General features: G+C 22.9%; 1 long non-coding RNA gene across 1 annotated transcript in view; it reads left to right on the forward strand.

Moving 5' to 3' along the window:
- The first annotated feature begins 21,515 nt into the window (after positions 1–21,515).
- LOC136978172 (uncharacterized) overlaps positions 21,516–27,225 on the forward strand; it is a 28,743-nt gene continuing 23,033 nt past the window's right edge. Inside the window, exon 1 of the long non-coding RNA XR_010881186.1 lies at positions 21,516–21,710. This is a non-coding gene — a long non-coding RNA (uncharacterized lncRNA). The remainder of the gene's footprint in view (positions 21,711–27,225) is intronic.

Raw genomic sequence — 27,225 nt, forward strand, 5'->3', positions numbered from 1 at the left:
AGGCTGATCATAATTTCTTGATACTAAAATGGGACGGAAGAATCGCACCTGATAAATGCAGACCATCTCTTATTAAACTTCTTTCAAGAAATATAGATGAGCATTATTAGTAGTTTTTTAGTACATTATTAATAATATTAATATAGTGATGTAAAAAATACACGGATCTAAAAGCTTTTATTTTCGAAAATCTAATTTAAAAAATGTCATTTTTATTATAATATGATATCAAATTTAAAAGTTGTATGTAGCTTTTCAGGGCAAGACGAACATATTTTTCAGATGAACTTATTTTGTCTATAAGTTCGGTCACTCGCAATTTTATCATAAAACTTATTGCATTGTTGTCGCAATTTTGATTTATAGTTTAATTAACATTGCTTTCGTGGCTTGAATATTTAATCTCAACTTTTTTTTTTTTTTTTTGGCCACAGAGAATTCATGAGAGAAAATATCCTTTCTATAGAAGCTGTAGTTCCCGGAAAACAAAGGACTAATTTTATCTTATTATTAAAATCATGGAATTCAAAATCCTTTTCGTGAATTTTGACCCATCTGCGTTGAATTTTCTTCGTTCTATTTTTCCAAGTATTTGATTCTAACTTATTGTTGTTTTTAAAAGTGCCATTGATAGAGTAATCGAATTTTATCTGTTTCTATTCGTGTAATGTGTTCCTTAAATTTACTAAACTATTTTTTGCCTTTCACGGATATTCCTAAGCGTATCCATTTAAATTTATGACTCTTATCAATGCAGAATAAACATTTCTAACAAATAAAAAGTTCAGAATACAAAACACCAATGCATTTAATATACAAACTAGAAATATAAAGTCTTTAATTTTCAAAAAACGGGACAAAAGTGTAAATTTTACTAAAACGGCGAGACGATCGGAATAGGACAAAAAAGGGATACTGTTTCGTTCAAAACGATACCTATGGCCAATCTATGTTAATGTGAGCCAGTACAACCAGTAGAAGAGGTCTTATTGGCTTAGGTAACATAACTTGTGGGAATAAAATAATAATGTTTAATTCATATGACAACTCACATATATATTGTATCTTCAAAATTAACGAACCAATAAAAGAGGCCTCACTGGCTTAGTTCTATCTGGGCCCGATTATAAAAACATTTTAAAAATACTGATAATAACTCATTGGTAGTTTATTTATTTAAATGTAGCTATAGTACACTCATTTATTTATAGCTTGCATCTCCTAAACCTTGAAATCTTGTTAATGGTTAATGTCACGATCTCTCAATGTGTTAGAAAGGATTTTAACTAAATAAAAGGTAAACATTGCAGTCGACATGAGAAAAAGCAAAATTAAGATGATGAATACAAATTCAAACAGCAAATAATTCTCAAGCAGATCGCTAGAATTATATATTCTAATGATGAAACGGGGAAAAATAACACCCTAATAATCGCCTCATATGTATATAGGGCTTTATTTAAACTTGTAGTCCTAAACTGTAACATATAAAAGGCCCTCTTCTCCGTTAATATAACAATTATAAATTTAGAAGCGCGAGGAAACCATCACCTTAAAGTATGAAGTATGTATAACCGACAGTCAGGACATCTAGCAGAATTTGACTTCAGCAGAAATACAGCGAATTTTATTTTAAAAAATTTTTAATATAATTGATATGATAAGAGCCGACGTAGAGAGGAAAAGCTATGGCTTTAGCCCTGGACTTTAAACTTGTACAGAGGCCTGGACCGGAATCTATATACAAAATTTTGAATATTAAGTCTAAAAATTAATGTATATAATTCCAAGTACGTAATAGAAGAAAAAGACACGTAATAAATCAAAAGCGGCACGTCAGGTAAAGGATGGAGGGGCTAGGGCCTTTATACTTTTTCCTGACCGTCTATTCTTCTTTTCTTTTTCAGGACACATTCCCTCTATCTTTCTTTTTCTTCTCCAAAACACATTATCACTCTTCACTATCCTTAAAAAAATCATATTCTTTTCTTTTGAGTCAGGCCTTATTCTTTTAAGTCCTTTAACGCGACTTAAGATAGAAGCTTTACATAAGAAAATAAAAAGAAATAAAAATATTGTTGCCATTAATTCGAATTTAGATTCTCTGAATAATCAGGAAGAATAAAAATACTTGGAACTACTGATGTATAATACATATCAAACAGCGTTTCTCTTTAGATGTTTTATGACAAATATGATGCAGTATTACAAGTGTCCCAAATAATGATTGAATATATTGTTGCTTTAGGTATGTTAAATTCAGAAACATCATATTTTTTTAGTTAAAATTATACGAAATGGCATTACTAGAGATAATCTTACACTTATGCGAATATAAAGCAAACCGAGAACATAATTCAGGATATTTTTTACTGAAAAAATAAATCATCAATAATTCTACAAAACCTCATATTTTAGAGGAAATAACACTTTAATTGCTTCTCTTGGGAATCTAATTTAAAATTCTTAAATTTTTTCTTTTTTATCACATATAATTTTTTAATTCCATTATTTTTTCCTGCTCACCAAAAGAATTATTTAATATTTTTTTATAAAGCCAACGTACAAATTAACGCGATTTTTATGGATTTTTAAATATCGAATTTATACTTATGAATGAGATAGAAGGGCATTTAAATGACGTATAATTTAAAAAATAAAAAATGAAAAAAAATAAAGAGGAATTTTTAGAATGCGATGGGAAAATTTAAAATTTATATCTGTGTTTAATCAATATCGTTCGATGGAGGACAATCATGATCAATTAATGTGTCAGTTTTTGGCCCGCTTGTATCATTTACAACAATAATGGACTTGCCTTTTACTTGGATTTCAGCCAATATCTTTTTAAAAATAAAATAAAAAAATACTTCGATTCATTTATTGCATTATCAAATGTTTTATTTTTTATTTTTATAAAAAATAAACATCAAAGATTGATCGAAAACTGTTATTATTTTTGGATCTTACCTTGGTGAAACCATTTAATGACAATTATTTGATAAATTATAATTGTTTCTGTAACTATTAGTAAATTTTTTTCTAAAATAAAGATTTTTAAAATTTAATTTAATTTAATTTTCCAAATGGCTTATGTATACTGTATTTACATGTGTATCTGTGTGTGTGGCTTCTCTAGAAAGGTGAGAGGCCCGAAGTAACTCGATTGATAAATGCGGGCCCCCTATTATGGCTATATTTTTATAGATTTAAAATAAAATTTATAAAATTAAGTGTTAAAGCTGTCGATTTTATTTTGTTTTTAGATAGCTTACTACTTCTACAGAAGAAATAATGGAAAATTGTCACCTTTGAGTATATCAGTAGAAGCAATTATATTTTGGTTGTGAATCACATTAGATGATGAAATGACACCATGACGCATATCATGAGTCATTAAAATATCAATATCAATATCATTTATGCACGATATAAGTAGTGTTATTAACCCTTGAGGACCATTCGTCTTCCCTAGTTTGGGGCCTAGGGCTTCAGTTGTCTTATCCAAGGGTCGGGCCTATATATGTTACATATTCATGTAGTGTACTGATTCCTAGTTCAAATTAAAGAATGTATACAAAGAATGCATTCATATTGATCTCTTCTGCTTAATTTTTTTTTTAATTTTCGTCGTTATCTATTATATTTTTAATGATCAGCTTTTTTTTCTAATTTGAATTCTTTTAACATTTTTATATATGTTATTTTTGAGAAACTTTTTAGCATTTTTAAAAATTTTCATTTAATTTGATTGGAATATATTTTAAAGAATGCCTTCTGGCTTTCAACTTTTTGTAGCTTTTTATTCTAATTACAGTAAAACTTTCTCTTTCAGTTCTGAAATTCCTTGTAGCTTTTTAATCAAACTATAGTAAATTCTTATCAAACAGTTTGCTTAGCTCATACATAAATTTAGTTTTATTGAAAGTTTGTAAATATTTTTATTATATTTTGTTTTAATATTTAGAAAACTTTAGATAAAATTACTTTTTATACATATTATGAATAAAAACAATTGTAATTTTAAGTGACAATATTTTAAAATTTTAAAGAAATTTTTTTTTAAACAGCACAAAAAATTTTAATTTTCTTTCTAAGACAGAATTATATACATTTAATTTTTAATAAGCCAAATATTGAATTTTTAAAAAATAATTTCGCCAGTTTTATACATGAAAGTATACAGTTCTAGTGAATCTTTCAAGTTGATATAATTCAACTTAAATATATATAATACACCCTTTTTAAAACGAGATAGATGTAACCTTTCTTCGGAAATGCTTTACTGACAATTTATAACAGAAACATTATATCATTCAAAAGATAAAAGTAGAAAGTAGAAGAAGGATTTATTTAAAACATATATTTCTAGTTTTCTATGTTTAAGTTCGAACACTGTGAGAAAAATTTCAGCTGTTTCTCTTGTCAGTCATTTTCAACGACATCAAGTATCAATCACTTTAAATGATCATCAATCTTATATTTTAATGATGTAAATTTTTACATATTTTAAAGTAAAATGAAAGGAAAAACTTCTGCCTAAATGATCAAAACCTTAATTGGAGTTTTATCGTTTACACATTATTTATATTGATAAATACACTGTTGTTAAGTTGTAAAACGTTGGCTAGAATTAGGAGTGGTATTATTGATTTTACATATACTGTAGAAACATTTTGCAGTGTAGCTGACAAAATCCCTGTAATCTTCACTTCCAGTTATTCATTCTGGACTTAGCACGAACTGTTATAGCATTAAAATACCTTTTTCTTGAGAAGAATTGTATCAAAATTTAAATTTTAATTTATGTGCATTTTATTTTAATTTGGTGACAATTTCTGTTTTTTTTTTTTTTTTTCTTCTTTCTTTTATAAGAAAAGAAGAACTTTTAAAGATGATATTAAGTAGATTTACTATTTTAAATTTATATAAAAGTTAGTCTTCAGAATGTAAATCTTTTTTACATGTTATGTATATGAATTTTATATAAATTTAGGTGTTAAGTCTATTATATAATTATTTCTGTTATGAAATTCTTTAATCGAGTCCCTGCAACAGAGCTAACTCTAATGACAATAAACTTACTATTCTATTGATAATTTATTCTGTTGTAAATGTAAATTAAAGGGATATTATTCTCTATTTTGTTCATTATTAGGGGAGTTGTCATAACTTTCTAAATGATCTGTAAAGGTTCTGAATTCGTAATCTAGATTTAGACTGTGATTAAATTATATAGGAATGGTTCAAAACAGTTAACCGTTCTAAAGATATTGTAGTTTCCACTAAGTATATGAAATTTTGTTTATGATGAGATCACCCGTGTTCAATCCACAATTTACAGAATGCTAAAATACTTCTTCAAATCTAGTATAAATTGTATTGTGATCGAAACTATAGGAACTTCAGCTCTTCGGTATTCTCAGTTAATACAGTAATGTGAATTCATAGAATAATTTATATTATAATATTACTCAGCTTTTCTCAAGGAAGTTTTTTAAAGAGAATTTTATGTTTTAAATGACAATATTAAATTTTATTCATTACAGACTCAAATAATATATTATAAAAGTTTTATTACACTATTATTTTTATATAGTTTTTAAAATCTTTTTTCGACTGTTTGAAGTATTTTAAAACATATTAAATTGCACAAAATTTATTCTTTATATTATATATTTCTATTAAAAAAATTAATAACTTTAATAAATAAACGTGATAAATAAAATGTACATTTAAAACTATAATTAAAAAATAAAATATTTTTAATATTCCTAGACGAATGTTAAAAAATTCAAGATAAAATATATACAGTACGATTTCAGCATTTATATGTTCTTATATCAATTATTTTTTAGGAAAATTTTCTTAAAAATGTGACTTAATTTACATAAAAATTGTATTTAAGATTTTCTTGGACATTTTTAAAGCCATTTATAAAGAAAATGAAAATGTATTCTAATCTTAAACAATCAAGTATCGTTTCTTCGTGCATATCACCCCATTTTTTTTCTATTATATTAATCAAAATATAGAATTAATTATAAATATATTCGATTTAAAATTCTAGAATTATATTTTTAACTTAAATATATTTTTAAGCAATAAATTAATTTCTTTAATATTTATTGAACATGCGAAATTTCGTTCTTAATTGTGGTTTTAATTTCAAGAAAAAGAAATCTAGCCTAAAATATTAATAACTTAATATTTTTAAAAATAATATTTTAAATTAAAATATTTAAAGACAGATTCCCTTAAAATTTTTCCGTAAATATTTCATAATTTTTAATATTTTTCTAAATAATAAATTAAATTTTTTTAAAATGTTTAATGAACTTAAAATGTAGTTTTTAATTTTTTAATTTTTAAAGGACTAATCTCTCTTTAATTTAATATATTTTTTATTATTATATTTTAAATTAAAATATTTAAAAAGAGCTAAAATATTTTAAGAGAGATTCGTCCCTTAAAATTTTTCCCTAAATATTCCTGATAATAACCAAGTTTTGAGTCAAAATTTTTTCCATTTTCAGAAGATACGTAGACGTTAACTGTTACAAATGTCATAAAATGTTGTCATTAGTCTCTTATCTGCAAGTATTTCTTCCATAAGTGTTGTCGTAGAAGCAAACTTATCCAAGAATTACCAACCTATCGATAGTTTTTTTTTGTATAATTTTCACTTTATCACTTATGTCGTATTAGTTACTATAGATCGGTACTTACCACCACATAAATTATTTCATGCTGACTTTTTAATTCTGTGTGAATTAATATTTTATCGCTTGAGATATATATATATATATTTAATAAATTCTTAACATTGAAATAATATATTTTTCCTAAGAAAATCGAATTTTTTTTTATACATTGCATGCGATATTGGGTGGAGGTTGCTTGCTACTAATCTATACTTAGAACATGTATTGATGGCTTTATTAACTGAGAAAGATGATTCAATATATAGAATCAATTTAATAAATTGTTCTACTAAATGTATGATAGATGTGACAATGAAAATTCTCACAACAGAACTGTTAACATATTACACCCTATCCAAATTTTTGAAACTATATTTACAATTAAATTATTAAGAAATAATTCAATTTATGTAAATAATTTCAATCTTAGCCTTTAAAAAAAATACAAAACTTGATAATTAAATGCATTTAAAACCATTATATTCAATTTTTCTTAATGTTTTTTCAAAATTTTGTAGCACTTTCAAATCAAATTTAATCATACTTAGTGTAACTTATGTTGATCTTTTAAAATTATCTTTAAAAATTTGAGTATTATCTCAAAAATGGTTTAGAGAGTACGCATAAAAAATATATGGCAAAAAGATGGATAAAATGCTAACATAATTTTTTAATTATTAAATATACAAAATAGGAGTTAAGCTTTTTCTTTTTGATACATCATAAAAATTACAAGGCATTTACTTTTATTCTAATTATACTTTGAACTGATTTAGCATTCATTTAGCTTGGAGTATTTTATTAATGTTTTTACTTAAATTATTTATTAAAATAAATTTACTTTTTCATAAATATTATTCCTTGGATCCATATTTAATAAACTTTCCATTAAATAATATATATATTTTTTATTTTTATACTATATCCTTTTAGTAATTAATTAACTTAATGCATAGCTGACATTGATTTGACTTAACATTTTAACTTTTTTTTTTAAATTTATTATAAACATAAATGCATTTTATGTTTATTTAAATGCATATTTTATATCAATTCCCATTAAATATTATCATTTTTTAATTCTAATTTATCCATTTGGTAGTTTTAATACTGAAATTAAATTAAAATATTTATACAAATTTATGGAAATGTTTAGTTTTTATTTATATAACTTTTACAAAATGATAATTTTTTACAATAAATTTTTATTTAATATAAAAAAAAATACGATGATGTATAATTAAAAAGTAAATAAGAATGTATTTTACTATAATTAATGGTTATTAAATTGATTTTATTGTACTTTTAAGCTGGATCGTTCTTATAGTCGATAAACCTTTTGTTGGTTTATGTTTTACGACATAATTTCTCCAATAGCCAAGATAGATCAATGTTTAATTGCATTTCCTGGTTAGCTTTTTGATCATTCAACTGTGTCAAGAGGCAAAGTATTATTTAAAGGGGCAAAAATAAAACTCCATGTTTAAGATCTGTTATAAAATATGGAGAATTTTTTTTTATGAAGTAACTATTATTATTATCTTTAACATCAAAAACGTTACTTATTTTTTATTTTATTTACGTTATTTATATTAAAAAAAAGCCAGATTGTCTTATCAGAAAGTACAACATATATGACATTTTTTTCAGTAAAAAGTTTTTTTTTTAAATTGAAACAACAAATATAAATAATTTTATTTTTTTTGTAAATTTATAATATAATTAAATTTTAAAATTAAAATAAGTTTGTATTTTAATAATTGTAAAATATTTTATATATACATATTTTTATGTTTTTATGTATTTAATTTACAGTTGAAAAATCACCATTCCTACATTGTATATTATTAAAATAATTCTAATTTTTAGCATTTTAAAAATAAAACTATTACTAAAAACTAATTAATTAATTAAAATTGCGCTAACTTTATAAAAATAAAAAACGAATGTAAAGTAACTTTTTTCTTTCTACATGCTTATTTTTCTATTTATTTTAAAACATTATTTAAAATAAAAATGAATTTAAATAAAACTTTTATTGTTTATACTTAATAATAACCATGCATTTTATTTGAAATGGTATAAAAAGATTTTTAAACATATTCTTCATACAATCATTTTCGTTTCTTTATACAATCAAATTTTATTTTAAAATCTTGAAATATTTCATTTTCTTAACGATAATTAAAAAGAAAATTACAATTTAGAAACATTTATAAAAAAATAATACATATTTAATTTATTCCAAAATGTATTTAAATGTTTAAAATAAAATATAAATTACCTTCCTATATGCATTATTGTATTTTTAAAAAAAAGTCATTTAAACATGCAATAAATTATTTAAACCATTTAAAATGCAATTTATTACACGTTTAAATGTTTTAAAAGATTTTTAAATTAATAAATTAATATTATTATATAAATATCCTGATAAAAATCAAAGTTTGGCTTTCCACTAAATAATTTTAATTTAAAAAATTAAAATTGTTGAATAAAACTTTCTGGTAAAATAAATTTTAAATCGCATCTTATTTATTTGTAGAAAAATGTTTTTATATATTTATTTATATGTTCTAAATACAGATTAAAATTTATAGCAAGTTTATAAATATTTTTGACAATTTTAACTTGATCATGAAAAATAAGATGAAATTAAGAAATTTAGAATGCCTTTTACTATTAAAAAAACATTCAAAATTTGAAATTCATGGAAAAGAAGATCCCATTCTATTGTTGATAGTGTTTGCTATTAATACATGAAAAGAATAGTTATGAGATAGGTAAGGTAACGTTTGAAACGACTTTTTTTTTTTAGCTATGAGCAAAATCAGATAATGATGATAAAATATATTATTCTCATCATCACTATCTTACTTATATTTTTTCTGAATAAATGTTCCTTTAAATGTTGTTTTATACCATCCATATCTGTTCATTTCATGCATTTTCAATGATTGTTATTAATAATTTATATTAAAAAATTAGGTTTAGATAAGTAAAGTTAAATGCGTTTTATTTATCGATAAAGTGGGAATATAATAATGAGGATGATCATCACCATTATCCCAATTTGTTCATCGTTGGCTAAGTGTATTTTCAAATGTAATTTTATCTATTCTATCCATACGTGTTTTTCCACGTATGGATATATTGCTTGCTTTCAATACTTGAAAAAATAATTATGAATAGCTAAAATAACATTAAAATAATGCTTTATTCAACAAAATAAAAATAGAATGATAGTGATGATATATATTATGTTAGTCTCCCAATACGTTTTGACAAGAAAAATAATCAATTTACTCTAATAAATTTAAATATTTACAATGAATTTATACAAATTTGTTATTTAGTTTAAACTGTTTGTTTTACAAATTTATAGAAGTTAATTGAATAGATCATGCAAGTATATCTTACAGTATTACAATTCACCTAACTTGTTCTCAATATTTATAGCTGACCTGCAATACTATCCTAAATTAATCCTAAAATTATATAGTGAAGATAATAGAATGTGATAATGATGTTTACAAACATAAGATAGAAGTTAAATTCTTTGAATCTTTTCTTATCAGGAAAATACTTTAAAGTAATGATTTTAACACAATTTAAACATTTCATTTTAAATTGAAGCATAAATTTAATTACCTAATTAACAAAGCAATTTAAAGATAATGTTTTTCACGTAACAAACTTAGTCACATGTCAGAAATATTATTACATCATCACCTGGTGTTTATTATTATTTTTTTCTTTAAATAGTTTATAATTTTTTTTCTTAAATATAAAGGTTTCTATTGTTTATTTCAAAATTTTCTTGGCTTGATGCTTTAAATGAGAAATATCTATATTTATTCTAGAGAATGTTTACATCTGTCCAATTTTACCAAACTTTAAAACAAAGAATCCAATTGATTTACGCTTATACAGTAAAGTCCTCTATTGTAATCATTTTGTAACTACCTATACCGGTAACAATAACATTAAGCAGGGTAAAAGACTACAATTAGTTGAAATTTTGGTTTTATTGGCTCCAACGTTAGAAAGATAAGTTAAAACAATAGAAACTGTATTACTTAAAGATTTATTAATTATAATAATTATTATTAATTAATAATAATTCATCCAGCGTTGTTTGCCTGCTGTTTAAATTTCAGCAGTTCATTAATAAAACGCTCCTACTCATAATCTTGTTATGAACATAGTGAAGTTATCAGTCTTAACCACTGGTTAAGACTGATAACGATAACCGATAAGCTTAAACAAGCTTATTTACCTAAAGATGATGATAACTTTAAGCGAATTTTTATATGCGTATTTTAACTTGTATGTTTCGGGACGTGCTAATTTCGATATGATGTTAAACGCTGATAACAATATATGTGATTACAATAAGCGGATTTTACTGTATTTTTTACATTAAGTGGAATGTAAACACTTGATATTAAGCTTTTTATTTTATAAAAAGCTTTATAGTTAATAAAAAATAAAAAATAGAAAATATATTTTTATATCAAATTTTGAATTTTTACAAATTCTTAAAATCAAATTTAATATATATATATATTTTATATATATTATTATTATTGATTGATATTTTTCTTCTTTATTTAATGGAAATTCCAATATTTAGATAAAACAATCTTTCGTCATAAAAATTGATTATATGTAATAGCCTCTTATAGAAGATTTACTTTAAGCTTTTATCTACAAATTAAAATTAATATATTGAATTTTATTTTCTTTTATATTTTTTTTTATATAATAAATAGCATTTTAAAGATTAAACAGATCCACGTCTTCAAACTAAGCATTTATTTTCCTACAATAAATATATATTCTTGAGTTCAATTTATTTTACTTTATGTTCTAGTATTTTTATTTTATTCTTCTTATTTCTTTATTTTTAGTATTTTATTTTTAAAGATAAATTTTTTCTGAAATGTTATCAATAAAACAAATAAAAAAGGAGAAAAGAATGTTTATTAATTAAATATATTTTTTTCACAATTTATTTTTAAGTAATTTAATTATAATCAATTCTTTTCAATTTTAATATCATTAATTTTAATTTTAATTAATTAAGATTTTAATTCTAAGATAATAAATTATTGACTTTTTACAGTTATTCACAAAAAATTGAAGATGGTGTAGAAACTGTGGCACTTTCTCAACATAATCTAATTCTGTGCCAAATTTTGCTGAAAGGATCCAGATTTAAAAGTTATTAATAGAACTCAAAAAATAATAATTTGCTACTTTGTGTTTTTAGGGAAAATAACTGAAATTACTATTTTTTTCTCTAAAAGAATTTGGCCAATCTAATTTATAGTTTTGTAATGAATTCAATTTTTTTTTAATTTTTATTTTTATGCATTATGATTTAAAAATTTACTATAAAAATTAGTCATTTTTACTTGCTTAAACTTAGTAATAAATGGGAATATTTATTTAGTGCATAATTCATAATAAAATCTAAGTACTGTATATATTTGCGTAATACTCTACTTAACTATGTATCGTATTATTTATTAAATATTGTAATTCATTCTATGTTGTACTATTTATTAAAATATTCTAGTTCATTCTACGCGGTGCTATTTATTAAAATGTTCGGCTCCATTCAGTATTGCCTTATTTATTAAAATACTGAGCTTTAACAGCTACAGTTTTACACCTGAATTACAGTAAATACAGCTATCTATACAAGCATATCTAATAGAAATCAATAGGTAACTCACATTTTAAAATGTTTTATCAAAAAGTGTAGAGTTTTGCTTTAAAAATTCCAATTGATTATGAATTTTTAGAAAATAATATTTAATTTATGCTATAGTAACTTACTGTATTTATTAAATTTTATACTTTGTTCTAAGTTCTAAGTTTATTAAAACATTCTGCTATTTAAGCTGTGCTATTTACGTTAAAAAACTGTACTTCATTCCATATTTTGCTATTTATTAAAACAAACTTCATTTATTATTTTGTACAAAAATTTCATTAATATCTCCGAATTTAATATAAACAATCAATGAAAAACGTCTTTCTTATTCACGGTTAGATTGGACATGATAAATTTTAGATTATATTTGCTTAAAATTCTTTGATAAAATAAATTATTTTATTAACATTTTGTTGTTAATTATCTTCACGAAATATGATATAATTTTAATTTAAATCTATAGCCACTATTTTAGTTTTATGAATCTTTTAACATTCACGAGTAATGGAATACTATAATCGGCACATTAGGTTACATTAAGGATTCAGAATGCGGTTTAGTTTGAATTAATTTTGATGTTGGTAATAATTCAAGGCAACTGTTTGAGAATTCATCAATTTACGTTACATTGTTATTGTGCTAATTACTTATTTTTATAATTAAACTCATCAGTTTAAGATTATTTAGCACTTCCATAAACAAATTGTTTTGTTTTAAAATTTCATTAAATTAAAAAAAATATATATATATATTTTTCATAATTAAAACTAATATTTTAAATAGCACAAGATTTATGTTTCGAGATAAATAAAATTTTAATGTTTAAATTAATAACTTGAAATTTATGCATAAATAAACAAAATTTTTATTATCTAATTATAGGCTCATATATAAATGGAAACAAAGTAAATATAGATTTATGCAAGTTCTACTATCACTCCTGTAATAAGCCAAGGGAGCCAGTAAGGCCCTTTGACCCGAGCCTCATATTTAAGGGGTCTAAAAAGATTTGCTATAAATTATTTGCTGTATCGCATTTCCTGCGTGTTAAGAAAACTTTATTATTCTAATTAAATTTTATTATTCAAAAAATATAATGCAATTTGTCATCATTGTTTTTTAATATATTTAAACTCAAAATGATAAGCATCTCGGCTTTCTCTTAATCTGCACGGACTCTGGACTTATGAAAACAAAATATAGACTTAAATTATGAAAATAAATGATAAAAATATAGTTAAAATAGAGTATTTTGTTTAAAAATCATAGGTAAATCTAATAATTCAGAAATAATTTAGTGGATCATAATTATACAGGAAGTCCAAACTTAGATATTAAGATCTATTAATTAATACATGAAGCTATTAGTTCTGGTATTAAAACATACTAATTAAATCCAATTAGCATGTATTAAGCATATTAAGTAATAAATTGAGGCTAAATATTAATAGATCAGAATACCATTTTTCAGCATATTAACAAAAGCAACATCTGAAGCTAGATGTAACTATATTATTAAATTGTAATATAGAAAAATGCGAGAGAAAATACTAATTATATATTTTTTTATTTAGTTATATCTAGCTTAAATATTAAAATCAGCAGTAAAAAACAGTATCTTTTGTTATGAGAATTTACAGGCTTCCTTCTTAAACGTATAGCACGGCTTGAAAAGAATTCATGAATTCGATTGAAATTTTGTTATTTATAAAAATTTTTCGAAAATTATTCTTGTATTACGTGTTAGATTATTGCGTATTATTCAAATCGTAAACGAAATAATAAATTTTTAAGTTGTTTATTATTGAAAGAGTATGTTCTACTTTTACTGTTCAATTTTCTTATTTTCTGGAAATGTGAAAAGTATCATGAGATTGTTTCGAAGAATACACTTTAAAAATTTATCATTTTAAATATTTTAAAAATATATAATCGTGTAAAATTTATAATATTTGAAAAAATTTGAATAATTCTTAATATGAAAACATAAATAACAAACTTTTGTTGAATTGTTACAGCACAATTTGGCAGGGAAGCTTATAAGCCACATAAAAATGCTTTTTGTTGACTCTATTAGTTAAACGAGACTTATAACCGCAATTTTTTGCAGGAGTGTATTTATATAAAAAATTTAAATATCTGTCTCCGACATTTTTCTCGTAACCATATGTAAGGAATGAAAGTGAGTTATCGAGATAATCGAGGTAAACACAATTCACTGAAAAATAGGTCTCATTTTATAATAAATATAAATTAAACTAGGTTTTTTAAGAAACGAATACCAGAAATTGTTATACCGGAAACAATTTCTGGAATTTAAGGATAAAATTTGCTTTAGTATTTAGAAAGTAAACCTAATATTTTATTTAACAAGGTTGAAACTCATTGATTAGAATGTTTACGCTCGGCCTTAATGCGGATTCACATTAGGATCATTAAAAAAACAAACAATTAAATAAAAACGAAATCGCTTAAATATTTACACTGTACTTTATAATTTTTATAATTATAAAATCTGCAATTCTCACAAAATATAGGTAAGTTCAGCTTTAAAAATGAAAATTTTCTCCCTTCCCGGAGGTTATAACTGTACAGAGGCGCCTATTAGGTCCTATCGATTCAATCGGTTTAAGACCAGCCTGAGAATATTGGTGGAATATTTTAAGATAACAAGTTTATAAGTTAATTAAAAATTAGTTATCCTATTACTTATCAAGAATCTTAAAATATTATATTAGTATTTAATTTTAATTTCCTGTTTATATTTTGCAAAACTAATTGTAACACGTGTTTCTTAAACAATAAGTATTGTATTAATATTACTATTATCAAAGCACTTAATACATAAAATTGTTAATGAAACATAAAAATAAGACAAATCGAGTTATCGGAAGGACAAAAACTATAATGAAAAGAATCAGTATTTATTGTTTTATGAACCGGAAATTCTTTTATTGGTGTCACATTATCAACATATGATAATATAATATCAATAAAGTAACCATGTAATTGGGTATTTCGTGCAGAAATGCAATAAATATTTGAAAAATTAATCAGGAATAATAATTTTGTTATTATTAGTTTTTTGTTTGAACCTTATTGATTAAAGTAAATAATATAGTTTAAATAATTTATTAATCCGATGTTTCTTTTCAGAATGCGAATTCATTAAACAAATACTATCAATTACACTAGGCCTGAAAAGGTGAGAAGAGTCCCATTTCTCTCCGAAACCCATAAAAACATATGAATAAAATTAATAAAGCAAATAAAAACATATTGTTCATTATTTTTCTAAAGAAGCATTCATTTATATATTTTTACATTAAAAAAACTAAATTTTGAAGCTTCTACCTCTGAATGAATGGCGTTAGTTTTTACAGTTACAGTAGTTATTTTGTGAATTAGAAACAAATGGATGAAATTATGGATATTAAATTTGATATTAAGGAGGATACTTCTCGTAAGCATCAGTATAAAATGCTGTACATTTATTGTCTGAAAAAAATATTTTTTTTTCTAATGAGTAAATTGTATCACCTATTAATCTAAATTTATACAGTTTAATTAATCATTCAGTCTTATGCTTGAAATATCGGGGCTGATAATTATTCAAATAATAATGTAGTATTTATGTATAGGCCTACTGTACTTTTAGTAACAGGGAATTCTACATCACTCATTATCTTGCTCCTGATATGAAATAACGATAACAAACTCTAATTTTTCCTATTTAGCTATATAACAAAAATAAGTTAATCAAAGGAACATATATTACAATTTTTGAAATTAGTAATGCTTTACTTATTACTATTTTATATTTTGCTCATTAAATTTTTCGTATTTTAAACCAGCAGGCACCGATGGCCAATATGCAGCCCGTAAGGTGCTTCTGTGGTCTACCACAAGACAGACAATAATTACATATTTCAGCAATTTTTTTTTCAATAATCGCGTTAAATAGTGATGTTCAAAAGTCTTGCACCAGTTACAAGAACTGTTTAGTCTTCATGACTGCCAGTGTTTACATTAGCGGCAGTCAGTAAAGTTAAAGTAAAGTGTATTTTATCACCATTAATGGTTTTTTAATCTAATTTCCCAACATTTTATAACAGTGTTATGATAAAGAGCTTGGTTTGGTAATTTTTGTAGAAGAGGTAGCAAGGGAAAACATACAATAGCTTATGTCATAGTATACCTTTCGCCAATTCGAAAGTTGTATTGCTGTTTTAAATTGTAAGATGTCCTATTTTAATTTAAACTTAATACTACTATTATTGTTTATGCTTATCATAATTTTATTAAAATATTTTTAATAATTATTTCTGAGTTTTAAAACATTTTATCTCAACAGCTCCACTTTATTAAAATTATTTTTATTATAATTTTAATAAAATGGAATTGACACTAAACATGTAAAAAATTTCCATATAAATTTCATTAAAAAAGTAAATTAATTGTATAATATATATTTAATGAAAGTGATAGTTAACTTATTATCAAATTGGATATCATTGTAAAATAGGCTGTAATAATTATCTTAGATATAAGCTAAAAAGTAAAATATTTAAGATTTACAAAAGATTTAGCTATATTTAATATTTTAGAATAGTTGACATATATAAATATATATATATATGCCAACTATTCTAAAATATTAAATATAACTAAAACATTCTTGAAATAAAAAAAAAATTATTTTTGAAAGCTGATATTTATTTCTGCTAAAAGGTAACACATTTACAAGAAAAACATAGATAATGCGGCTTTAATATTCTTGTATCTACGCAGGGTATTATTTTGAGAGAGAATATACGAAACTGTTACATCAAAAAATCATGAAAGCGCATTGTTTGAATGAATTCTTATGTTCTGTAGTCAACAGTTTGATCTTAAATATAAGGAAACTATAAAATTTGCACCAATGATTGCCATTGTTAAAAAATTTATCATCCTTTCAATAAAACATGGAACGAGCTGATAAAGATTTGTAGCGTCAGGTTTTAGCTATTAAAAACTACTCAACTATTGACATAACTAGAAAATAAAAATGGCTAGTTTAGAATTTCTTTCTATTTTCTAGTTCTCTAGATCTAAATCTTTTACACTGAGATAAGTAATATATATATATATCTTTATTTATTTATATTATTTTAAGCTACTATTAAATGTTTTTAAATATAAATTAGGCTAAGTACTAATGTTAAGAATATACAAAGTTTTCATATTTTTAAGACATTATATAATTAATATAACCGATTTTTATTATGTCCTAATAGCTTTAAAGTACAATATTTAAATACTTCTGAAGATTTTTAAAATAAGTTTTTATATTCTAAGAGTATTAAGAAATTTTATAAACAAATAAATAAAAATGAGAAATATATATTAAATAGCCTAAATTTTATAAATAAATAAAAAATAAAAATTAATAAAAAAATATTAAGTAATATTTTAGTCTAAGAATTGAAGTAAAATCCAATGTTTAATTATCCTTGTGTAATATATATAATCTGTAATTATATATTTCTAAATCTTAAAGATTTCCTTTAATAATTAAAAAAAAAAATTATTTAAGCTTATAAAAAAATAAATTCCATAAAAATTTTAATGAAAAGTTTTTCTAGATAAATAAAATTACTACCGTTTTTGGAAAGACATTTATTATCATTACAAATTACTCCCGATTGACAATATAAATGATCAATTTTCCTTTTTTAACTTTTCATAAAAAATAAATAAAATGTAGATATTTTATTCATTGAAAATAGTTTTAAAATGAGCTTTTTCTTATTTATATACTTTCTAAAATTTAAATAAGAAAAATTTACGAAAAGAAACATTTCAGTATATAAAGAAAATAGAGAAACTTTAAGGAATATTCTACTTCATCTCATCTAGATTGATTCTATTTTAGAAAGCTTCAAAATAAATGATAAAATCCATGGCCCTCCTCGGGAGGACAGGGAGAACACGTGTCAGGAAATGCCATCTCAGGGGGCCATCATAAGGGCGTTAGATGTCATAAGATTATTTGAAAGTGTCATAAGATCAGATGAGGGCGTCATAAGAGCACGTGAAATTTGGAGCCCTCAAAATTTACGTGCTCTTATAATATCCATTAAGCTGTCAAGATTTGTCAAGGGGCCTATATTTTTTATAATGGCCTGATAGGACTTATACGATGATAATTATTAATATAAAATCTTAAAATTTCATTAAAATCCGAAAAATGATATATAATTAATATTATTTAAGCATTTTAAATTTGTTAAATAACTTAAAAATTATTTTAATTTTTAAAGTTATAACTTAAAAAGTTATGTTAGAAGAAAATATTTTTGTCTTAAAATTATATTAAAAAAATATTAAATTCGAATTAAAAATAACGCAGAAATTGTTATTTAAAACGTTTTTTTTCTGGGAAAATTTTCATTTTAAAATTCAAATAATAAATAAATTTATTTATTAAAACTTTTTAAAAATAAATTATTAACAACATTTTAAATAATTCAATAGAATTGTTATATTTTGATCTGAAAGACGAACGAATCTTGAAGAATATTTTAACACGAATTTAATAAATAAAATATTCTTCACGCTATTTTCTCATAAATTTTTAAGGATGCATTTTTAAAATTTTGTTTGTATCTTTAATAAAATTGCAATCAATTTTATTTCGTAAAATAATAATAACTTTTAAAATAGCATAAAAATTAATTTTTTATTATTTCTAAAAATGATTTAAAATTAAATTCAAACAACATTATGTAATTAATAGTATTTAACTGTTAAATATAAATATATATATATATATATATATATATATATATATATTTTTTTTTTTTTTCTTTAATTATATTTTAAAATTTGCTTAAATAAATGACATGTATTTATTTTAATAATTTTTCTACCGAATTTAGTACATTTGTAATTAAATTATTTTTAGATATTTTTAAAAAGTTAGAAAGAAAATATCTAAAAATATTCTTATTAATTCTTTTAAAAATGATTAACATTTGTATTTAAAAGTTAAAACTTTTGCGTGTTTTTTAAAATTTTTAATCATTAAAATCATTCTTAAGACGTCGTAAAAATGAAATGATTTCATTTTATAATTAACAAAGATTATAAAATCATTTAAAAATACAATTTTAAAATTTAACAAAAATATAAAAATAAAATTAAATAAAATACTTAAAATTAATTTCATATTGTCCTTATTTTAGGTGAAATTTTTTTGTTTTAGATCTGGATTTTGATGATTTATTTTCTGAGAATTTTTATTACTGTGTTTTTTTTATTAAAGGAACTTGTTACTTTATTATTTTATAATGTCATTGTAATAATTATGTAAGTTAAAATTGTTTTTAGTTTCCATTGATGCAGTTTCTTTCCGCTTAAGTCAATGAAGTTTAAAAGTTATTTTATGTTGTAAATATTAAAACATATAAAATTATTGTTTCGTGATCTCGGAATTTTAGGTATTTTCTTCATTATTTGTACTAACATTTTTAAAATATGGAAGTATCTCTTCTATACCCAATCGCAGGTTAACCAGCAAGATCATAAATAAATGATAGGATCTACAGACGCTCATTAGTAGGAACAGGAAGGATACATGTCGGAAACACGTTGATTTCGGGGTCTATGATGGTAATACGTGCGATTACATCAAATCTGGAAGGTTCATAGCGAGCCCATATGGAGTGAGATACCATATGGATCCTCAAAATTTGTCAGCGAACTATATAATTCTTAAAGATTATCGTGAGACAGTAGGCCCCGTGTTATAAGTATTCACTCTATTGCATTCATTGTGTATTAAGGGAAACCTTTTATCTTTTTGTCAAATTTTATCATTTAAAAAATAAAACTTTTAAACTTTTTTTTTTTAAATATTTGGGGCCCCAAAAATAAGTGACTCGGGCTTCTGTCAATCTCTGAGAGGCCTTGTCTCTGTCAGTGTTGAATTAGTTTCATTTATTCTTAGTTGAAAATCTGTTAACAACATAATTAATCGATTAAAAAATCAATAAAATTTAAATATCTTAATGGTTAACGAATTTTAAATATATATTAATCACTAAAGTATTTTTAAATTCATTTTATAAAATGAATTTAAAAATATTTTATTGAAGATTTTGGTAAATTTAAAAATATTTAAACGAATGAAAACAATTTTAATTGTTTAACTTTGATATTTTAGTGAATTTATTTCTGATTACAAAGTACGGTAAACAATAAAATATACAATAAAAAAGGTGACATTAAGTTATATGAAATCTTTTATAATACATGAATGAATAAAATTAATGTTTTTAATGCGATTTTATTATGTATTAAAATTAAGCGTAAAATCATTTAAATTAAAGCATTTTTTTAAATTTTTTATTTTCCGATATTTTAGAATAATAAAAATTATTTTATTTCTTCTTTATTTTTTTCTTATTTATAGTATCTTACTAAGAACAATTTTTCCTGTAATTAAAAAAATAAAAAAAATTAAATTAGTTTTAAATACTAATTTAATTATATATATATATATATATATATATATATATATATATTTCAATTTAAATAAAAGATATTTAAAATTTTATTTTAATTTTTAATGGCTTAAATTATTATAACTGGTGCCATGACTACGTCACAAAAATTATCTTCGTCATCGATAATGACGAAAATACTTTAAGTTTTAAGTTTTTAAATTTGTTTTTATTTATTACGTATATATTAATGCTTAAAATCTTATATCGATTATTAACTCATAATAATTTTTTCATTACATTTAAAGAACTTCATAAATATTTTAAATAGATTCGAAAACTTATTATTATCTCAAAGATATTTTTATAAAATAACGATTAGATACTCCACCTATAAAACTTCCAATTAACTGAGAAATTTTTATTCCTTTATACAGAAAATTTTCACAGATGTTTTATTACTTTATATTAATATTCGACATTAAAAAATAATAATAAATATTAGTACAGATTGAAGGATTTAATATAATTAAGTAACATAATCTTGTTTAATGACGTCATTAACCGACGATTAATCGTTTGATCGGATCGATTTGATTGAGTCGATCGGAGAGAATTAACGAAAGTTATGCCTACTTTGTATAGGTTATCGGGTATAAAAAAATTTAGGGAATTACAAGTAAACGGAAAGAGTCGAGACCATCCTCGATATCGTTAAAGCAGAGAGACGCAGTCTCAGTTAAAAAATCGATACAAGGGCTCTTTTCGCGCCTTTGATCAAAGAGAACACAGGTAAGTCGTCTGCTACATCCCCCAATGCATCGATTCAGTTAGATGTATGGCACTTTATAAACGTTTACTACACTTTTTTTAAACCTCCATTACTATTTTGTTTGTTTATCTCTCGCTGCTTATAATCTTTTACTCCATTCGAAAGGGAAATGAGTTTAATTTTTTTTTTTAATTTTATTATATTATATATTTTTTTTCCTTTTAAATGCGAAAACCCAATCTTATAAACCGTTTAGGAACCAACAGATGGCGTTTGGAAATTAGTTAATATTTTTGTAGTTTTGTAATTCCAAAAAGAATATTTAAGAAAAATAGTTATTTTCTAAATTTAGTTTATTTTATATTTAATCTTTTTTTAAGTTAGCAAATTTATTATTATTATTTTTTATTTAATTTTTTTTCTTTTCTTTTTTTCTTTTATTTTTATTACGAAAAAACGACATTTAGATTCAATACGGTTAAAAGAAATAGTACAATAATATTCTTTTATTATGTCAATACCATCTTTAGCTCGTTTATCTTTAAACTTAATAAGCCGAATAAATTTATTTTAAATTAAATATTCTTATTATTTTTTTCCCTAATTTACGGTTAGCAAAGAATTTAATATTTTTTTTATTCATTTATAATTGAATAAATGTATTATCATCTCCTTTTGTAATTTTCCTTTATGTCTTAATTATGGTAAAATGTTAGTTTTTAAATACATCTACCTTGTCCAGAATAAAAGAACACGTTATAAAAATTTTATACATAATTTCATCAGGTTTCTCGCATGCTATCTACACATTATCTATTGTTTTGTACGGAAAAACTGGGGTATATTATATTTAGAAGTAATGCGATAAGGATAGAATATTTAATTGGTAAGAGTTTTTCATAATCTTGTGTAGATTTTAAAGCTATATAATATGTATACTTAAATATAAATGCATGATTCTTAATAATGATAATGTGATGAGAAACAATAACTAAACAGCAATTCTCTCATTATACACATCATTCCTATAGTAATTATTTTAATATAAATTATAAACACAATTCAAATAATTATCTCTCAATCTAGATAATTTTAGAAAACTTTTATGTTTAATTAAATGAGATGGTCAATTAAAATTGCAACATTTTCTGACTTGGAAATGAGCCAAACTGTTCTACCAAATTTTTGGAACACATTTTCTATTAAATAACATGTGATATCAATTTGAAATCTTCATCATCCAAAGTTATAAAGGTTTTTGTAAATATTATAAAATTTTTAAAAAGGGAAAAAGAAAAAAAACAAAGGACTATTATTATTATTATTATTCTGATGTGTTGTAAAACATTTCCATTTGTGGCTGTAAATGAGTTAAACCGTGCAGTTAATTAGGTTCTATCATTGACGCCATTATTAAATTCTGTAGTTTAAAACTGATATAACTAATCGATTTTATCGTTTGTATATCTAAGAATAAAATTTTTATTCTTAGATACGAATGATTTTTATTTAACCTTTATGATAAGATCGCATTTATTTTAGAAATTAAATATGCATGGATGATTTTTATCTTCAAAACATACATTTTAAAATGTTAAATATAATCTGAAATCTCGTTTTAATTATTTCTTTACTTAAAAAATGTGTTTATAATTATTAATTAAATAATTAAACATTTCATTTAAAAAAATTAAATAATGTAAATTTATAAATCTTATTAATTCTAATAAAAGAGATTTACATATATTTAATAACTCTATTTATAGAGTTTGTATTTATTATTATTATTATTATTATTTTTAAAGTTAATAAAGATTATTTTTGGATAAATTTAATTTCATAATTACCCTAATTTTCTGTTTGTAAAATTAAATAAACAAACTCGTAATTAAATAGGCTGATAATCGGAACATAATTAAATAGATAAATTATACCCCATTTATAAATAAACTATAATTAAATGGTGATACTACTGCTCGAATACGTCGAAAGCGAAAATTGTCATCAGATCAATACGTTCGGAAATTTTATGTAGAAAAAGATTAATGATACGTGCAATATCATTTCTTTTTTTTATAACAGAGGAAAAGTAGAAGAGTCAGAATGCAGATATAACTTTTATCGATAACCGCAAGTTGTTTCCCTTTAGGCATATCTTAAAAATGTTTAGAAGAGATTTTAAAGTTTATAGAAAAAAAGTAAAAGCATAGGTGAACACTAGTTGATGTTGGTTTAAGAGAGGGGGAGAATAACGTTTTTATACCAAGTAATTCGTTTAAAGATCTATTAAGTCAAAGTAGGTCAGACAGAAGAATTTGATTGATAGGCTGTTGTTTGCTATTGATCAGGATACTGTTAGAAGAGATTCAGTTGTGTTAAAATACAAGCTCAAGTAATAAGTACTTTGTTTTTTTAGCTACATCTCTCTACCTTTTTAATCTGAGAATTCGAAAGTAAAGAACAAACAAAGCTTAAATTTTATAGTTTCAATTCTTTGTATGAGTTAGAGATATTTATAATCGTATTACAAGAATTCTTTTTACGTTGCGTAGGTAATACAATTTTTATAGTAGTAAATCTACAAAATTATATGATTACGGCTATAAAATGTAAATTGTATATAGTGTTCTCTCACTCGGGAATTTTTGTTCTCTAAGAGAATCACAGGCGTATATAACGTACGTTTAAAGGTTTATCAAAGAAAAATACTTGAAAATTCAGATACAAAAATTTATTCATGTTAATTTAAATTATTGGTAGAATATTTCATTAAACTTGTAGTCGTTCGGGAAAATGTTTTATATCTTTATTATTATATATTCAATTTTTTTTTTTTATGTATAATAAAATAATTAGTCGAAACAATTACTATTTTAATTACAGGAAAAAAATGGATATTTGTTTCCAACAGTTAATATTACCAAATTAAATTAGGATTTATCATAAACTCGATAGTTTAGAAGTTTTTATAGTAGAAGGTTTATTGTTTTATTTATAACTGTTTATTAAAACCTTTTGAAATTATAATTTTTAACTATTTAACTTAATGACATTAATTTCAATTATTGGGAATCATTTCACTTCATTTATTATTACGTCGTGTATTAACATATCAACATTAATCATTAATTTTAAACTAAGCGGAAGGATTTTGAAAATTAGGCGGAGTTTCGGAAATAACTTCACATCTTTCATTAACGATTATGAAAATAGAAATAATGCTGCCATTGTAAAATAGTTTTATTATTTATTTGGAAACAAGCCAGTTCCTGCGTCTTTAGAAAGATTTTTATGGACGAATTTAATCCCGAAATTTAAAATATTATTTCATATAAATTCAATTAGAGGCGAAAATTGATTAGTACATGTTTCCAACTTTCATTTTTTTTTCTTTTTTAGTTGGTGACCCGTTTTAGCCTTGCGAAGACCGTGACATTACTTAAAAATACAATTAGTCACGTCGTTTAGAGTTCACGAATCACTAGTTAGGAGACTGGATTTGTATATTTATAGAAGGAGTTTAATTTATGTATACATACTTTTTTAATAGTTAAAAAGTGAGACGAGGATAAAAAAATATATTTTAAAAACGATATTTTCGAATTATCCAGTTTCTCAACTTTTCTAAAATTTGGAAAATAAGAAAACATACAAGAACTGGCTTGCTTCCAATGCAGATGGAATAAAGCATCTAGGCCATTCTTTTTTATATGTATATGTATATATATATATAAAGATAGGCGAATACAAAGAAAACTTACCAGTACTGGTTATAAACTATAGAGGATTCTGAAGAGCTACTGCAGTTGTATCGAATGTATACGATTTTATTTAACTCGAAATCATGAACCTAAAAGTTTTCGTGTGTCTTATTAATGATACTTCGCTATTTGTTATCTTCGTCGACATTTTGGAAAAGGATTAACAGTGAATTGAGTTTTTTCGGTTTGTTACTATTCATAAAAACGTATTGTTACAAGTAAAAATGAAAAAAAGGCATTAAAGAATTTCTTTTTGACGTTAACTTGCTTTCGTTTAATGATTAAAAACGAAGAGAGTTAAATAATCGATTTAAAATTTAAAAGCTATTTTTTCCTTTTTTTTTTTTGTTTTTTCCTTTGTAAAATCGAATTTTTGTGACATAATTTTTTTTAAATATAACTTTTAAAACTTTAGTAAATAAAGTGATACTTTAAAATAATATTTTTATTATTGTTGTTTTTTTTAAGCCAGGAATATTAGGAAAATTTGAATTTTTTTTTCAACATTCTCTTTAATGTTATAAATTGAGTTTAATACTATAAATATTATTATTATTATAGCCCTGTTTTAAGATAATGTTGTATTAAAGGTTTTAATATTTAAATAATTATAGATTTCATTGTATAAAATTCTAATTTATGTAGTGGCTTCAAAAATCAGTTAATCGAGATATATTTTTAAGGTTGTTTCAACTCATTAGAAACGACTGAATCACGAATTATTACATGCAGCTGTTCGAAACCGGTTTTAACCACTGTTAAAAATAATCTTAAAATATTTCTCAGTTAACTGACATTGGGGCTACCTTGTATATCGACTGTATAAAACTATATGTTTGATTTAAATGCCTGAATTAAATACATTTGTCATTATTTATTGTTTAAATTAATTTATTTATGTTACAAGTGAATATAGATCTTTCTATAAAATCAATTCTTACCTCAGCATTACAGCACTGCCGATTCTGCCATCTGGTGTTCGAAATTTGAATTAATTAAAAACGAAGAATCTTGGAAAAATTATAAATTCCTACGTAATAGTCCTTTAAAAATTAATTAATGATTTAAAAGTCGTTAATTAATTTTTAATTTTAAAATTAATTAAAATAACTTATGATTTTTAATAATTAAAGTATTAGATTTAATTAATAAATGATTCAAAAATAATTAAGATTTTTTTTTTACGATTTTCATATAAAATAAGTGCTAATATTTTTCATTTTTAAAATGTAATTCTTAATTAATTTATGAATATATCAAATACGCAAGTATATATAAAAAGTAAAATAAAGTAAATATCGATTTTTAAAATGTTCTAAGAAATGGCGAATTTTATGTACAATTTATTTTCTTGATGAATTACATTTAATAAGTTTTTTATATTTGAAACGTAATTCTAGTAAAGGAATTTACATGTATTTTTCTCGTCCGACAGTATATTATATTAAGCTTGTATATTAATATGCATAAAGCTCCTACTGTACAATATTGAGATTAAATTTAATTGCTAAAATGATATTTAAATTAATTTATAAACTCAGTTTTGCGTAAAATATTTATTAATGACTTCAACTTTATATAGTTAAAATAGTCTACCCATATTTTGTCATATAACATATTATTTATAATATAAAAATTTTAAATATTATACTTAAGATAGAGGGCATATTTAAATTTAATAAATCATTTAATGTATATTTTTATGATAATCCATCAAAAAAAAAACTTTTTAAAATCGTTTTTGTATTTTTATCTGATTGATCCTTTATTTTAT

The sequence above is a fragment of the Centruroides vittatus genome, unplaced genomic scaffold (genome assembly GCF_030686945.1).
Source record: "Centruroides vittatus isolate TY-2023 unplaced genomic scaffold, ASM3068694v2 contig_5, whole genome shotgun sequence".
Taxonomy (NCBI): Eukaryota; Metazoa; Arthropoda; class Arachnida; order Scorpiones; family Buthidae; genus Centruroides; species Centruroides vittatus.